At 35.2% G+C, this 16,929-nt stretch overlaps 1 long non-coding RNA gene across 1 annotated transcript in view; it reads right to left on the reverse strand.

Moving 5' to 3' along the window:
• The window catches only part of LOC139040801 (uncharacterized), a 49,271-nt gene extending 49,115 nt beyond the window's left edge, over positions 1-156 (reverse strand). The window contains exon 1 of the long non-coding RNA XR_011495133.1: positions 19-156. This is a non-coding gene — a long non-coding RNA (uncharacterized lncRNA). The remainder of the gene's footprint in view (positions 1-18) is intronic.
• Positions 157-16,929: the final 16,773 nt, after the last annotated feature.

Raw genomic sequence — 16,929 nt, forward strand, 5'->3', positions numbered from 1 at the left:
CCTGAATTATTCCGTTACCTGGTGCACATTGTTCCACTGTGTCCAAAAGAATATAATGAGATACATTGCCAAATGCTAAATTGTGATGTCAGCAGATACTTGATTTATTATTAGAGGATCCTGTGGAAATTAATAAACAGAAACCTCATTAAAATGGAGTAGGGAGGCCAAAAGGGGGAACTCTCATGCCCTACATCATAGCAGAGTCCAACAGGAAGAAGAACTTCTTCTTCTTCTTGACTGGCATGATGTTCAGCCAATGAAAGAGTGCCACAACTCAGCCGATGAAAAGCCCCTTCACTTCAAACTCCCAGTCTCCTCCAATGGACTCTTTGTTTATAATAGCCCTCCCAACTTCCTCTTCCCCTCTATAAAAGTTTCCCCTCCCCTTGTTGTGAGGGACTTGCAGGTGGCTCACCATTGTTGCAGACCCTGAATTGCAATTCTTTGCTAATCCCACACAAATGCACTTTTGTTGGAGAAATAATAGGCTATTTGTTTAAGGTCAACAATCCTGACATAGTCTGCCTTAAAGAACTTAAATTGATCACTAGTGATTATTGTTTCTTCATCTAGCACCATAATCTGACTAAGCCATTCTAAAAAAATAATTCTAACATTAATGACAGATTTACAGAGCACTTTTTGGACAGTTTTCTTAAATTATGTTAAAAACCTGGTCAGAATTACTGTTATATTCACACATCTGGGCTTCTGGAAGCTAACTTGATCTCACTCTCAAAAAGGACGAACTTTTATGTTTCCATTTGTATTTGTTCGAATGTTTTCACGTGAGAGTAAAGGAAAACTTGACTAAAGGTAGCTCAGATAATAACGGATTTGTTTTCTCAGTTTGCACAAAGGCCATGGAAGGGGAAGTTCTACAGGACTCAGGAGCTGTTCTTGTCTCACCTCGGCTATGGTCACTGTGTCAGTGATTATTCACTCATAGTGGCAATATGGCTGCGGCAGTTCCCAGTTTCATTTGGTGACAAAATGACCTCTAGTTAGAAAGAAAAAGAGACAGAGAGAGAGAGAAACAGTTATGTATCTCTTTTCCCAGAGGTTCCCTAACAGACCTTATCTTACAACTCATTTAGCAACTTAGGATGTTTGTAACCAAGCCCATTATGTCCAAAGGAAAATGGTATACCACAAATTGTCTACCTAAGACTTGGCAAGCTACCATCCTCAGGCCAAATCTGACCCACCACTTCTTTTAGTATGGCTGGATTTAGTATAGATTTTACATTTTTGGATCATTGAAAAAAATGTCAAAAGAATACAAATTTTTCATTATATATTAAAATCATATTAAATTTGAATTTTGGATCCATAAATAAAGTTTTCTCAGAACACAATCACGCTCATTCATTTGCGTGTTGTTGATGAGTACTTTTATACTTCTGCAGGAGAGTTGGTTAATTGAGACAGAAAATGGCCCACATAGACCAAAATATTTACAATCTGACCCTTTACAAAAAAGAAAAATGCTGACCTCTGGTTTAGTGATCAATAATCCCATGGGAGAATATTATTGATCTTAATCCACAGCCAACCCAGCAGTATTTTCTTGGCCAGGATAAATTTAGAACAGCTGTATCTTTCCTTAAAATTGCCTCATGAATTCGGGAGTCTGAGTCTCTCATAAATATATATTTTTTTCTGCTACTCAAATTTGAGATCATTTCTCTTCAATAATTAAGAGAGTGACAACATAGAAATTGAGCATTCTCATTTTTATTTTGTAATTTGTGAGAGTCTAAACCACCTAGTAGTGTTTTGGTAAATATTTAACATCCAGTTCACTAAGAAAAAAATGCCATATTTTCAGCTTGCTAATTTCAGTGGTGACTATTTCCACCATGACCAATTTCAGGTTGCCAGCATGAAATCATTGAATGCAGAGTTGGGAAGAGATGAGCACTACTTGCTCTGATGAGTTGTTCACACTGATTCAAACACAAACACCACTAACGGCACTTCTCTAGCCATGAGACTCCTTACTGATGCTTCTTGCATTAACCACAAAATCAAATAAAAATGATAATTCTTATTATTGAAAAAATTTCATCTAAGACTCTTGATATTTTAATATGTGGTACTATTTTATAAAGATTTTGTTAACATTATTTTCTTTCTTTCATACTTTTTTTTAAAAAGATTTTATTCTTTCCTTTATCTCCCCAAAGCTCTCCGGTACATAGTTGTGTATTTTTAGTTGTGGGTCCTTCTAGTTGTGGCATGTGGGACGCCGCCTCAGCATGGCTTGATGAGCGGTGCCATGTCCATGCCCAGGATCCGAACTGGCGAAACCCTGGGCTGCTGAAGGGGAGCGCGAGAACATAACCACTCAACCATGGGGCCAGCCCCTGTACATTTTTGTTTTGTTATCCAACTTTATTAGTTTATCTACAGAGTCAGTTTTCACATTGAATGAGAGAAAAGAAACTGACATTGTTAAATGTACACCCAGGGACTATCTCTATGCTAGATGTTCGTATGTATTCCTTTTAATCCTCTAAACAACTCTGTGAAGTAAATATTATCTCTGAAATGTATCTAAAGAAATTTATTTTTACAGATTGATACATTGCCCAGGTTCACACAGAGAATAAATTTTGGCACTGAAATTCTATGTAGACCTATATGACTTCACAGTCTGAAGTGGAAAAGACAGAGAATTCACCTCGCAGGAGGCATTGCAGCATCATGGATATCAGGAGAAATGATGGGACAAAGTCAATATTGGATTTTACACAGGTAAAAGACTTATTTGAGCAACAAAAATGGGATATAATTCCACTGAGGCAAGATATACATTACCAAATATATAGGAAAAGTTCTGTTATTGGTGGGCCATGGCTATGTCATATAAAACATTTAATTTCACATAAACTACTAACATTAGATGACTTGTTAAAATAAGCAAATGATTACATAGGCCATAGAGGACAAAAGTAGTAACACAGCAGCAAAGAAAATAACTGGAAGATTTAGCTATCTGCCCTCTGCACCCCAAAGTCTGCCACCGCAGAAGCTTAAGTGAACAAAGGGAAAAGTTTGGGTCAGCAAAATTCATAAATTTAAAGGAGTAGCCTTGCTGAGCTGAGGCTCACACCTTGAGGAAGGGAAATGCTCCAACTGCTGCTGCTGCTCCTGAGAAGGGGCTATAAGGCTAATGTGGGGGCTGCTGCAGACAGCAGTAAGCTGAAATCAATTACTGTTCCTAGGACAAACAATGGCTCATGGAGTAATTGGTAAAAACAAGCAAGCAGGAAGAAAGAGGTCCCTTCTTCCCTTCTCTTGCCTTCCAGTGTTTCTCTGGTACTTCCCAATAGCAGAACCTAATAGGAATTCCACTCAACGAAGTCTAGGAAATGTAGCTTGCTGATCCCCATCACAAGATCACAATGAATTTGATGCAGACAGATATCGCTAAATTCCATCATCATTGGTAAATCCATGACCCTCCCTCGTTCTTTTATCTGCCTTGATTTCTTATAGATATCTGTGATTATAGAACACTCAGTATGTTTTTTGTTTTCTCCTGTAGTGGTATTTCAACTGTCCTTTGGAGATCCACCTTTTTCTTTCTCTTCTAGTTCACATTATCTCAGAGGGGTTGACCCAATCACCACCTGTAGTGGTCAGAGTATCTCTCAGGCCTGTCCAAAAAAGGACACTACTCCATTAACCATAGTGGTTTATTTTGTAATGTGCTCCTGATCCAAGCTAGTCTAATGAGAAACTTAGGCAGAAATTTTGTTGAAATTATTGGGTAAACAAATGTTCTTTTTCTGCAGAAGTAGCTAAGCTGGCAGGATTCAGCTCGCTGCTGCTGGTGGCCATCTTGCCTTTGGGCAATATTGGGTACATTTCTTTGGGAAAACCTACAAGAAACGTACATAATATAAAGGAGAGCAAAGTTATAATGAGAAATTTCTTACAACCTACCTTCAGTTTAGCCTGAAACTAGCTCTAAATTTAGATTCTTAATAATAATGCTATTAATAATAAAAAACATTCATATATCAAATACTATGTGCTGGCACTCTTCTATATGCTTCATGAGACTGCTCCGTATAATACTCATATGGACTCTATGAAATAAATATAATTATTATGTAATTTTATATATAAGGAAACTGAGCTAAAGAGTAGCTAGGTGACTTACTCAAAGTCACATAGTTAGTAAATAACTTAACTCAAGAATGTGTGCTGTAACTCTTGTCATTGTGTGGTTTGATGTACTTCAGTTATAAGAATCAAAGCTTTCCATGTTAGTTTATGGTCATTTGGGTTTTTGTTTTATTTGTTTTGTTATGGTGTGCAACTAAAATGTCCTCACTAATAATATCCTCTCAGCAAAAGTAATCTATCTTTCCTCCAAAATCAACATTTATATGTATTCATTTATTTTATGTCACTCCTTCTTTGGTTTCTTAAAATGTATTTATGTGTGAATAAGTATTCTTTCTGCTACCAGAATTTGCAGAAATTTCATGGGAATATTCTCAGACATATTTTGTTGCCCACATCACATTCTAGCAAGAATTAATAATCAATGATACATTCAGAATTAAAGTCAACTTTCAGGAAAGCCTCATAGTTTAAATATTCAATGATAGGAAATAATATTGATTTGGTCTTGAGTGCTTATTTCTGAAGAAAATACATTTATTTTCTTTATGATAAGTTCTAGGAGAATTTGGTAAATCAAGATATTTCATTTCTGTGAGTTGAGAAAATGGTTTCTTGTATTTTGCTATTCCCAGTGCGTCATTTGTTTCCTCACACCAAGATAAGAAAGGTTGCAGCATGTGCGTATTTTTGTTTGGAGCATAACGGTTAATGGTTTTTTCTGCTCTTAGAATTTTTTAAGCCATTAATTTTATCTCAGCCCTTTTTGCATTCCACACCTTCCTGCATACTAATTAAGTGGGTAAACTTCTCTTACAACCACCTCTCCTTACTAGCCCAATTCAATTTGTTCCTCCCCTGTCACACTCAGTGCCCTATTCTGTTCCTCAGTGACAAGCTGACAAAATATAATGCTTTCCTTCTGTCATATATTTCTGGTGGTAAAGTAATAATACAGTGAATGTACAGCCTCATTTTAGCCATCATTTAATTATGGACATGTAGGCTCTGAAAGAGTTCAGAGGTCTTTATTGTCCAGTGTCTGTTGCATGCATGGATTCCATTAGCAGAATGAATTCACAACTATTCAGGTAAAATATATCCAGTACAAACTTAATTCTTCTCTATTAAGTTACATTGTATGTCAACTATAAAAGTTGATTAGGAGTAAGTCAATACTTCCATTAAAAAGCTGCCTCTATAAAGAGATGCAGTTTGATTACTAGGAAAGAGACAAGGATATTACAATAAACCTACTCTGTACTTTTCTCAAAACTTTCTACATCGCAACCCTATATTCCATCATGTAACTCATGGACTTTGTCGAACCTCCATTGTCCAGATTTTATAAAGCAGGAACCAGAGACTGTCCTTTTCCTGGTTTTTCCCAGGGGATCTTGGATCCTCAGTGGAAAAGTACTTTGAAGTTCACAGTATAGCTGAAAGATTGAATAAACACCTATGCCTCTCTACCAAGATTACACTAAAATGAGAGTAAAGACATAAAAATAGTATAAATCTTCAATTAAGAAGAGAATGGAAGGGAAACAACAATACAGCAAGATTACAATAGATTTCTCATGGGCAGAAAGAATAAAGGTAACCAATAAAGTAGACCAGAGAAATGCTTGGCCTAGAGTACGTGAGGAAAAGGGTATAACCAAGAAGGAGCAAGTCATGGTTGCAAAATCTCAGTGCCTTGGTGTTTAGAATAAGTAGAGTAGAAATGAAACTTGGGGCTGCAAGTATGGGGATTAATTTAACAATTACATATGAAAGACATAAAAGAATTTATTTACATGCTTGCACTCTGGAATTTCTGTGTGCTTGGGTGGGTAAGAAGTACAAATGCTTACCATTTCTGGCATTTGATCTCCCTCATCCTTAGTGAAGCCCACTCAGTGAAAAGCCCCATGCTGAACTCAGAGCTGTCAAGGATCTTTTTTTGCCCCTTGAAATGAAGAAAAACATGGTAGAAAAAACTCTAAACTAAGTTACATGCACAGAAATATCTGAATATACGCTCAATCTATAAAGCAAGATTTGAGTGTCATGAAAAAATAACAGAAAACATGGAAGAAATTCTCAAGAAATAAAAAATAGCTGAAAAGTGTTTTATTAGATGTTATAAAAAAGAATTTTGACAATCCATTGAAAATCATGAGACAGAGCGAGCAATATGAATGAAAGAACAATCCACAGAGTCCAATACAATAATAGTGTGTTTCATTAAAAAACAGAGATAAGAGGAAAACTCAAAATAAAAACGTGAGAATTGCAAAAATCAATCATAGCTAAAAAGAAGAATTGTTTCTTTATTATAAATCATGTTACAAGGTTCCTTGGCAACATATTTATAAAAAGCAAAAGGATTTCATTAAAGAGTATATTCAACTTAGTCATTTCTAGACTATGAATTCTGTCTTTATTTTGAATGCAACACTAGATAGTCAAATATATAGGGATTATAACCTAGTTGCCTTAAAAGAATGAGACAAGCAAGGAGCAAGCGTTGTCAGCATTGTTAGCTGTGGAATTATTCCTAGGAATCCAGTAATGACAAAAAGGAAAAGGAAAATAATACCTTTGTCACTTTGATATGTTGATCATAAAGCAATATAGACAGTGGAGTGTGCAAACTTTGGATAATTTTGGTGAAATCTGAAACTACTTTATGATTTAAAAAAGACAATTGGTCAGTGGACCAACATCAATTTGGAAAAAGGAAAATAGGAACAAGAAAAAATTATTTTGATACTAGCTAGACAAAGGGAAAAGAATTGTGAACAAGATGTGTTCCTTGACCTCAAGGGACATGCCCTCTAATGTGACAAAATAGTCAATTAAATAAGGAAGTACAATGCAGAATAATCAATAAAAATAGAGCTATAGTAACAGGATACTCAGAGACTGTATGTGATGGACATTTAGTGCCATCTTAATATTCTGTAACTTCATGAATCTTTGATGGGGTGTAAGTTTTTGTTATGGGCATTTGATTAATATACTCATTCTAAAGACACAGGCACTTCAGTTTTGTGTCATCTTAATAGCATCAGGTAAGTATTCTGTCAACAATACTAGAATAGTCAATGCCTTTATGACTGAGTTGGATGAAAACATAAACGACATGAATATCAAATATGTGAGTAACTCAAAATTGAAAAAGATAAATTTTGTTAAATATAATTAGAACTTGAAATGACTTCATAGTTCTTAAATAGTCAAACACAAAATCAATTTGAACAGACAAAAATCAAACATCAAAACAGAGAACTGCATTTGTATTTAAGAAAAATAAAATAATTTAAAATTGGATACTGAAAATTTGGTTTAACACGTAGAAAGAAGAAGAGAAGGAGAAGAAAAGGAGGGAAGGAGGAGGAGAAGGAAGAGAGAAAGAGGAGAATATTTGGTTGACAAGAAGGTGCAAATAACTATCACATATTGAGCACTTACCTTAATCAAGGAACTATTTTAGGTATTTTTACACATGCTATCTTTAATGTTCATATTAACCCAAATGGTACATATTCTTAGTCAACGTTGTATAGAATTAATTTCTCCGTGGCCATCCTGCACGTAGAGGTGAAACCAGTATTTGAATCTAAAACTAATAGCGAGAGGTCTAGATGGGTAATACTGATTTAGAAGTAATTTATAGTAGTAAAATAGGGAAACAGTTTGGTTACATTTCAAATGTAAAAATTGTATTTGGTGAAAAATCTTGTAAAGAAAATGTTTATGTACATTAATGCAGTATTTTAAATTAGTTAATATAAAATATTATGTACACATCAAGTAATATTTGTCATAATCCAAAAGGTGTTGAGAAAAGCTGTCAAAATACAGAGAACAAGGCTGATTCTTACCAACAGATGAGTGAGTCAATACACTTCAACACTCAACGACATAGGAAAAAGTCTAGGAGATGATTATGACCCTCTTTTGCACTGCAGAAAAGAAGGGATCAAAATGGAAACGACTGATGTGTCTATAAAAGGGACTGTGAAGGACCTTCATGTGGATAATTTCTTGGGTACCTCAGAAATGTTTCTCATTTAAGAATAGTGTCAATAAGTCAAGTGCTCATGAATCCATATCCCACGCATTGGAATCAGCACATGTAAATATCCCTTATTTCGAAATGGCACTCATTCTCCTAATGACTTTTGTGAGTCGACTTTGATGATACCAACTTGGCAGCCTATAAAGCTTGATAGTTTTCCTTGGTTCTTGCTGGGACAAAGCAAGCTGGAACCCACTGACAGGGAGCAGAACGAGGCAATTGAGTGTTTGAAAGGATGAAGAGGATTAAGCCCTGAGAAAATGAACTTTAGGGATGAAAATTGTTTTTGAACATGTGGGATTGGGTGTATAGTATAAATTCATTCTCCTTCCTTCATAGGGTTGAACCAAAAACAATGTGAAAGATTTCAACTAAAATGGGAAACAAGCTTTGAATAATTGTCCGAGTTCAGTGATAGAAATGGCTGCACTGAATATTATGTTTTAGCCACCAAAGATGGAATTAGATGAAACAGAATGGTGCTTGATCAGGATGCTTTGTGGGTAATTTTCTGCTAGGAACAAGCTTATATCAAAGGATGTTGAAGTCCCTCTTAGCGTTAACTTCTTTGATACTAATCATTGTGAAGAAAGCAGGAAACAATTCAACAAATAACAATTAGATATTGAACAATGTGTGTAAATAGAAAAATTGCCATTTAGTTAAGTAGCCTCCCTAATGAAATCCTTTTGCTTTTTATAAATGTATTGCCAAGAAACCTTGTAACATGATTTGTAATAAAGAAACAATTCTTTTAGCTATGATTCAGTAGAGAACTATTAAGTAGAAATAATTGAAGAGTGTATAATGTGTTTGTAACTATAGGGGTAAATGGGGAAAAGAAAAGATGTATATAAAAAGATGAATCATGTTACCAACCACCTCAGGGAAACATGAACACAGCCAGCAAAATGAATGGTTACTTATTAATAGTTTCATTAAACAATTATTTTAAAGGTGTATTCCAACTTTAATATGTAAAATCAACTTGATATGTTTCTAACTCCCACCTCATGGAAAGCTTTAACTTTATATTTGGATCAGATGGTTTCTATTAAAGCTGTATTTACTGTTGTTTATCATTCCATTAAATTGGGGCTTGGGATGGGGATGTGAATGGGCAGGAAATTCAGAATTAACTCAAGGAACATTTTTCACGATTATCAATGATATTAAATAAGTTCAAAAACTGAAGTACATGATTTGTTCAAACTATAATTTGAATTATAGGCTATTTTTCTCTGGGAGCACTGAAACGATTGAAATCATTATTTCAAATTTACTTAATAGGCAATGTAACAGCATTTCTTTAATTTTAATAGGATATACATTCATGTGGAAAAGAGTGTATAGTGACAAAATTTCCTTCAAAGTTATTAGATTATTTTGAAAGACGTCTTAGGTGTGTATATGCGTAGAAATATACAAAATCAGTTTGATTTTTTTTCAATTAAAATACGTCTGTGATAGGGGCTTGCCCGGTGGCTCGTTGGTTAAGTTCGCACGTTCCACTTTGGCAGCCTGGGGTTCGCCAGTTCGGATCCCGGGTGCGGACATGACAGCGCTTGGCACACCATGCTGTGGTAGGCGTCCCACGTATAAAGTAGAGGAAGATGGATACGGATGTTAGCTCAGGGCCAGGCTTCCTCAGCAAGGAGAGGAGGATTGGCAGTAGTTAACTCAGGGCTAGTCTTCCTTAAAAAAAAAAAAAAAAAAAAACCTCAAAAAAAAAATACGTCTGTGATACATGGAATTTTAAAACTACCTCCAATGACTCAGGCCCTCATATATTCCCCTCCCCTTGAGTGTGGGCAGAACAGGTGAATATGATGGAATAACATTCTTATGATAATTTTACGTTATATGGCAAAGATTTGCAGATGTAATTAAGATTCCTGATTAGCTTGACTTTAAGCCAATTAAAAGGGAGAATATTCTGGGTGGGCCTGGCCTAATTATGTGAGCCTTAAAAGGGAAAAGAAGTAGAAGCAGACACTCACTCCCCTGCTGGTCTAGAAGAAGTAAACTGCCATGCTGTGAACTGCTTATCGACGCGAGACAACAAGGAACTCTGTGTGGCCTCTAGAAAGTGAGAGCTGACGGCCAGAAAGAAAAGGACCCCTTGGTCATACTTCACAAGGAAATGAATTCTGCGAACACCATTGAGTTTGAACGAAGACCTTGAGCCTCACATAAAATTATAGCCCCAGCCCACACCTTGATTCAGCCTGGTGAGACCCTGAGCAGTTTACAACTATAATTTGAATTCCTTATCTCAATACTCTATTTTTAAAGAGTAGCTCTTTGCACTTGTTACTCTATACCTTGGTTTATTAGTTATGGATGAAATCTTTTGATTCTTAGTCTTTAAAGATGAGAAAATCAGCCTTGCCGCACCATCTTCCAGCTTCCCCTCTCAACCTTTTAACGTAAGTTGTCAATATCTTTCCTATATTAAGAGTTTATATCTTTAACATAATTCTCATGTTTCTTTTGGTCTTAGTTCTATCAACAAACATATTTACTGCTCATTCCCAATCCTTTATCTATAGTTCTTCTAATCATCTTTTAGTTGGCTGAATCTCTTTCAGCAGATGATTCAAAAAGGACATGTGGTGGTGCTGGCCTGGTGGCGTAGTTGTTAAGTTCATGGGCTGTGCTTTGGCGGCCTGGGGTTCTCAGGTTCGGATCCTGGGTGTGGACCTACACACTGCTCATCAAGCCATGCTGTGATGTTATCCCACATACAAAATAGGGGAAGATTGGCACAGATGTCAGCCCAGGGACAATTTTCCTCACAAAAAATAAATAAAAAAGAATAATCAGAATTTCATGCAAATATGTACATACGTGATTATTTGTTACAGCAATTCTTATAGTAAAATTCTTGGATACAAAAAATGTCTGACAATAAAGAAATAATGGAATATCTTCTAGAATATTATGATGATATTAAATACCATGTTTTTCAAGAGTGCGTAAACACATGAGAAAAATTAAAATTACTAATACGTGTTTTAAAAGCCTAATATAATGTCATGTGTGCATTTAAAACTGATAATTAAGAAAACTTTATTCATGCACAAGATTGGAGAAAATAATGCCAGGAAGCAGTAAGAATACAGTAATTTTTATTTTTATCTTTGTAGTTATATAAAATATATATAATCATGTATTATATAAAAATATATAATAGAATACATTATATATTATAATTATAATGTTATGTAATATAGTTATATAGATATAATGATCAGATATTCTTCATAATGGAAAAATAATAAATGTTATAAAGACAAAGATACAGCATACTGTGTGTGGGGCCTAGGGCTCAGAATTGTATACCACATTACCCAGCATTTCTTGTCACTACACAAAGATGCCATTTTTTTGCCAACCACTCACCTCCGTTTGGTATGACTGGGCAGTTATGGTCTCACTCTTTTCCAAGTAACTGATTAATTTTCTCGGAAAACTCTCTGACCGTGTTAAATTTGAAGTTTTAAGTTGCAAAAGAGTTTTTGGCTTAGGCAAAGACTGCTTGCTAATCCTCCCAAACCATGAGAGAGAATTCAGATGAGATTCAGAGGAAGCTCTGGGGCATGTGTGAAAATGAACTCTCATTGAATTTGAAATATAAAAATTGATTTTTCCCAGATATTTGTGTTGAGAGAAGGCTGAGGAGGCAGGCTGCATTTAAGTATTGAATTGTTTATATATGTGCATGAAGCTCTTTCTAAGAAGAACCAAAAAGTATAAATGATACGTTTGTATAAAAACTTGAAAACAAACATAATTTTGTAAACTTGTTATTCTAAATTTTCTGGATTATTCTATAACTTCTGTCTTTCATGGAGTAATAGAAATCCTTGTGCTTATTCACTTAACTAAGTGAAACATCATTAGCTATTTTTACAGATTCAGAAAAGAATCGTCCAAATTTTTTTCACTTTGATAACTGTAAGTAAAAACATTCAGTAAAAGAAGTCCATATGCTTCTAATAAAAACGTTGGTTTGACAAAGTATTTGATAATTATTGAATCTGGCATATTGCTATCTAAGAATTAAAAAGGATAATATAATAGTTAAGACTACACAGAACATGTCACCTAGCATTGGAGTACAATCTCCTCCAGTGTGCAATGCTGGGGGAACACAAGCAAAATCGTTTTTCCGTCTGAAGTAACAAGGCAAGGTTTGATACAATTAACTAAGATGATACACGGGTTCACCTTCTTAGACTTACATATTTTCTTTTGGTGCACTAAAATTTGTCTGTTTCCTGGGTCACCATTTATTAATAATATTCTCGAAGAATGGGTTAACATGAATGACATAATGTGCTATATTAGAGAACACGATCTTTGTAGGCAGACTGACAGGTTCTGTCATTAATCAGCGGTATGACCTTGAGCAAGTAACTTGATCTCTCTGAGCCTCAAATTTGGAAAATGCTTACAGTTCTGAGAATGAGGGTCTAATGAAGAAGATGGAATATGTAAATGTTCAAATATGATGTCAAATTGCATTCCAGGTATAACTAAATGGCAAACAGCCATACCGTAGCTGTCAGTTCTCTCATAAAATTAGCACCTCTTTTTTTTTTCTGTATTCCTTTGGGACTTGTTAAAATATGCATTTTTGAATGATTAAAATGTATTTATTTAATTGTTAGATTCAAACACTTGAATGCACTCCCAGGATGAAACACTGAAGGGCTATTATTCCAAGTTTTTGAATTTTCAATAAATTATGATAATAGAGTAGTTAAGGGTTATCATGTCTGGATTTCAATCCTACCACAAACACTGACAAGCTGTGACACCTCAGGGGTGTTTCTTAACCAATATCTGCCTCAGATCTTCTATAAATTGAGAATGATTAATGATAGCACCTACCTTGTAGGGTTGTTCTGGAGTAGATGAATTAAGACAAATTAAAATGTTCAGTCCTATGTCTTGAATATTCCTAAAAATTCATATTTTTATTATTTATTGGTAGTTTCTAAGTCTAGAAACTTTTTACAGCTCAGGTCCCTATAGCCTGATGAAAGTTTTGAGAAGATGCGTGTTCTATTTTCACTTTTATTTCTAATTCTCATTCAAGTTTGCTTACTAGAATTGGTACTCAGCAGATCAAATTAATCCCTGCATGATGACTCTTTTTGTGATCATCAATCTAGCTCATTAGATCTCCAATGAGATTTTCTTCTGTTCATTCTTTTAGCCTAAAATGCAATGTTAGGCCACGCTGAAGTTATGCACTGTTTGATCTGATCCCTTTTGTACAGTGGGAAAACCCCACTGTGAGGAAATAAGCATTGTATTTATAAAAGAATGACTATGAGTTAAAGGCCAAGGTCTTCAAATTAGTCATCAGCAACAAAAAGTAGTCCAATGTGGCTCAGGTAAGCTTTGATTCTAGGCCCCAAGTCAAAGTATAGGTTTAGTCTCAAATCCTGCTTGCCTCCTTCAAAGCTTTTCAGGGTATTTTTCTCATATTTCCCCACTCAACCCTAATATTTCCATATGAATCCATGCCTCACTTTCTAACACATTGGATTTTAAGGCTTGCTCATTCTTAATCAGTACTCTTTTCTGTTTCCAATTTTATTATTTTATTTTCCATTAATATTTTATTGCCTTTTCCCTTCTAATTTTGTAAGAATTCACTGCACTCTAGCAGCTTGCCTTTAGAAAGATGAGTTCTAAATCTTGCCTTTGGCAATTTGAGTAGCTAAACAGAAGTGAAATACACACACACACACACACACACACGTATATAATACATACATAATAAAGATACCAAATTTTTAAAAGATAATACCAAACAAAGGAGGACTGGATATGTTTTTTTCCTTTGTTGAATGGAGAGAAAATCTCTATTTGTACATATTTTCTCAAATAACTCAAATCTACTTTAGTGTTTGAGTGATTTGGACAGAGAGCATCTGACCAAGATCTAGTGGAAAAGAATCAGCTCTCACAATCTTTAGTGTCATTACTGGGCTTCAGGTACTTCCCACACTTCATTCTAATGCAAGCTGTTTCAAGGCTAATATTCTTAACACACAATTTCAGTAGTGTAGTTCGGCAAGCCAAAATAGACTGTGGTTCCACATTCAAGAACGTTAATAATATGATCCCAACCTATCTGTTGAGTCTATAACTACTTCCTTGCAATTGTCTGTATATACCCAGGACAAGCCCCTCTCACCTACTTCCTTGCCTTCACCCATCCTTGCACTCTGCCTAAAGCACTCTTTCCCTATCTCATATTCATCTGTGCAATCCTACCTATCTTTGTAAGCTCAGTGCCATTGTTCTCTAAGAGGCCTCTCCTAACTAACAATTAGAAGTAAATATATCTATGTATCTAATTTTATAAATGTGATATGGAGACACACCATTATTGCTGTCACTGTTTTATTAGAAGTTTATTGTCTAATTTTGATCATCAAGCCCAAATGTAGGCACCTCTCTGCACTTTAAAATTAGGTCAGTTAGTACGCTTTAAAAGAGAAGCCAATCAGGCCTTGAGAGGCGAGCAGCAGGTGAATGGCTGCACAGACTCAGGCCATTTTGTTAAATACACCATGTCCTCTTTCTATCTGAACAGTCACATTTCTTATCCCAATCAATTACTGCTAGATTATGAACATGATAACTGCAGGGAACTCTGCAGTATCCATTATCAATATTCTCTGTGTCTTACTCAAAAAGTATTTTTAAAAAAGCAAATCAACCATAGTTAAAAATCTATATATAGACACACAAGATATGGATCAGTATTGTTTTAGTTTTTTTAAAAATCATATAAAAAGGGAGTTACTACCAAGTCTTCAAAAATGTTAGAGACAAATGTTGAAATGTAGAAGGCACCAGTATTTTAGTGTGGTGGAAGTGTTTTTGTCAAGAATGGCTTCTGACTTCCGAAGAAAAATTTTCTCTATGTTCAACAGCTTTAAAGCATGAGATACAAAGTAGAAAAAGTAAGTTAATCCAGGTATTTTATATACAGTTTACATGCTAACATCTTTGGCTAGCTTTCTGATGAATACATTCTCTCAAGAATTTTCCCTTATCATTAAATTGATTTGCATTTTAATTTGTAGGCATTTATATCTCAGTACCATTTCAGGTCTTTTCAGGGAACTACTTTAAATATTTCATGTACTAAGTGACTGTGAGCCAAATTTCTCCATGGACTAATGTCATAACTACATAGCAGCTAAAAAAAAAAAAAATACTTGAGATTTGATTATTCTGATATAAACTTAGATGAAAACTTTAGACCCTCTCAAAAATGAAAATGCATATACATAAAACATTTTGCATATAATTTCAGGTGATTCATAGGCTTCAAGAGGCACATGGGGTGCCTAACTATGACACTTTTAAAATAAATGGTCACAAGTTTCTGATATCCTCCCTTTTAGAGATAGGGATCAAGGTTCCTTCTCTTTGATTCTGGGTTTGCTGTGATTCACTTGTAACTGAGAGAATGTGGCAGGAGTGCCAATGCATGGCTAGCTCATACAAGTTGATACATTTTTCATCTTCTTGGCTAGAACACTAGTGCTTGAGGCCCTGAGCAGCCATGTAAGAAGTCTGTCTAACCAAAGGCCATCATAGTGTGAGAAAGTCAATCCACCATGAACAGGCCATGTGTAGTGGGTTCTGTGGTTAGCAGTCCTGGTCTTTGAGTTCTCATGGTCCTGATGCCAGATGTAAGAATAACCAATCTTTACATGACTCCAACTGAGAGACACTGAGTCACCTCCAGGCTCTTAGCCTTCTCAGCAGAGGAATCTTGGAGCAGAAACAAGGTGCTTCCTCTCTGCACTTTCTAAATTTCCAACCAAAAGAACCCATGAACAAATACAATGTTTGTTTTTACACAACTAAGTTTGGGATGATTTATTGTGTAGAAACCCTATTCAGATCAACTCATGTTAAGAAGCTTAAATCTATAAAGAATAGAAATCTGGAAGCACTGAGTTTGAACTCAGCTTAGCAAATCCAATCCACCGAGTTAGCATGTGCTAAGTGACGGCTCTCAACTGTGATCTTTTTAAAGATAGACAGGATTTCAAAAGAAATAACATAATAAGTAAAACCAACAAACTTAGTTAAATCAATCTTCAGGGGCATGTCTCTAAGATTTGGCGTATTGCCAAGGTATTTCTTCTGTAATGGTCAGCACACATGAGGCTCAGGTTGAAAACAAATTAGTTATCAGTGGTTACGGCTTCACATAAAAAGTCTATGTATTCTTCATGATAGATAATAGTTTATAGCTGATGGTTTTGAGGAAATGGGAAATTGCTTCATACAGTCATTCCATAACCAGCCTGAATGGGCTCCTCCATCTTAGAGTAGCTCCATCATTAGGGACACATCTCTCTAAATTTTGATAAGAAATTTAAAGAAAGAACTTAGAATCATGTGGGATGTTTGAAGGGCCAAGCTTGAAAGAAGATGGGAGACTTCTACCTATATCTTTCTGGAAAACCCAGATAAAATTTAAAATTTAACTATAAAAGAAGCTGGAAATACAGCCTCGCTGTGTTCCCAGAAAAAAAAAATGTAATGGAGTTGGATGAACACCTAATAATGTCTTGTCAAACCTTGCTAAAAGCTAATTCTGATAACTTTATTAATTATTTTGTACTACATATCTTCCTTTGAATGTCTGATACTTTGGACTTTAACCA

Source organism: Equus asinus, chromosome 2, assembly GCF_041296235.1.
Source record: "Equus asinus isolate D_3611 breed Donkey chromosome 2, EquAss-T2T_v2, whole genome shotgun sequence".
In the NCBI taxonomy this organism is placed as follows: Eukaryota; Metazoa; Chordata; class Mammalia; order Perissodactyla; family Equidae; genus Equus; species Equus asinus.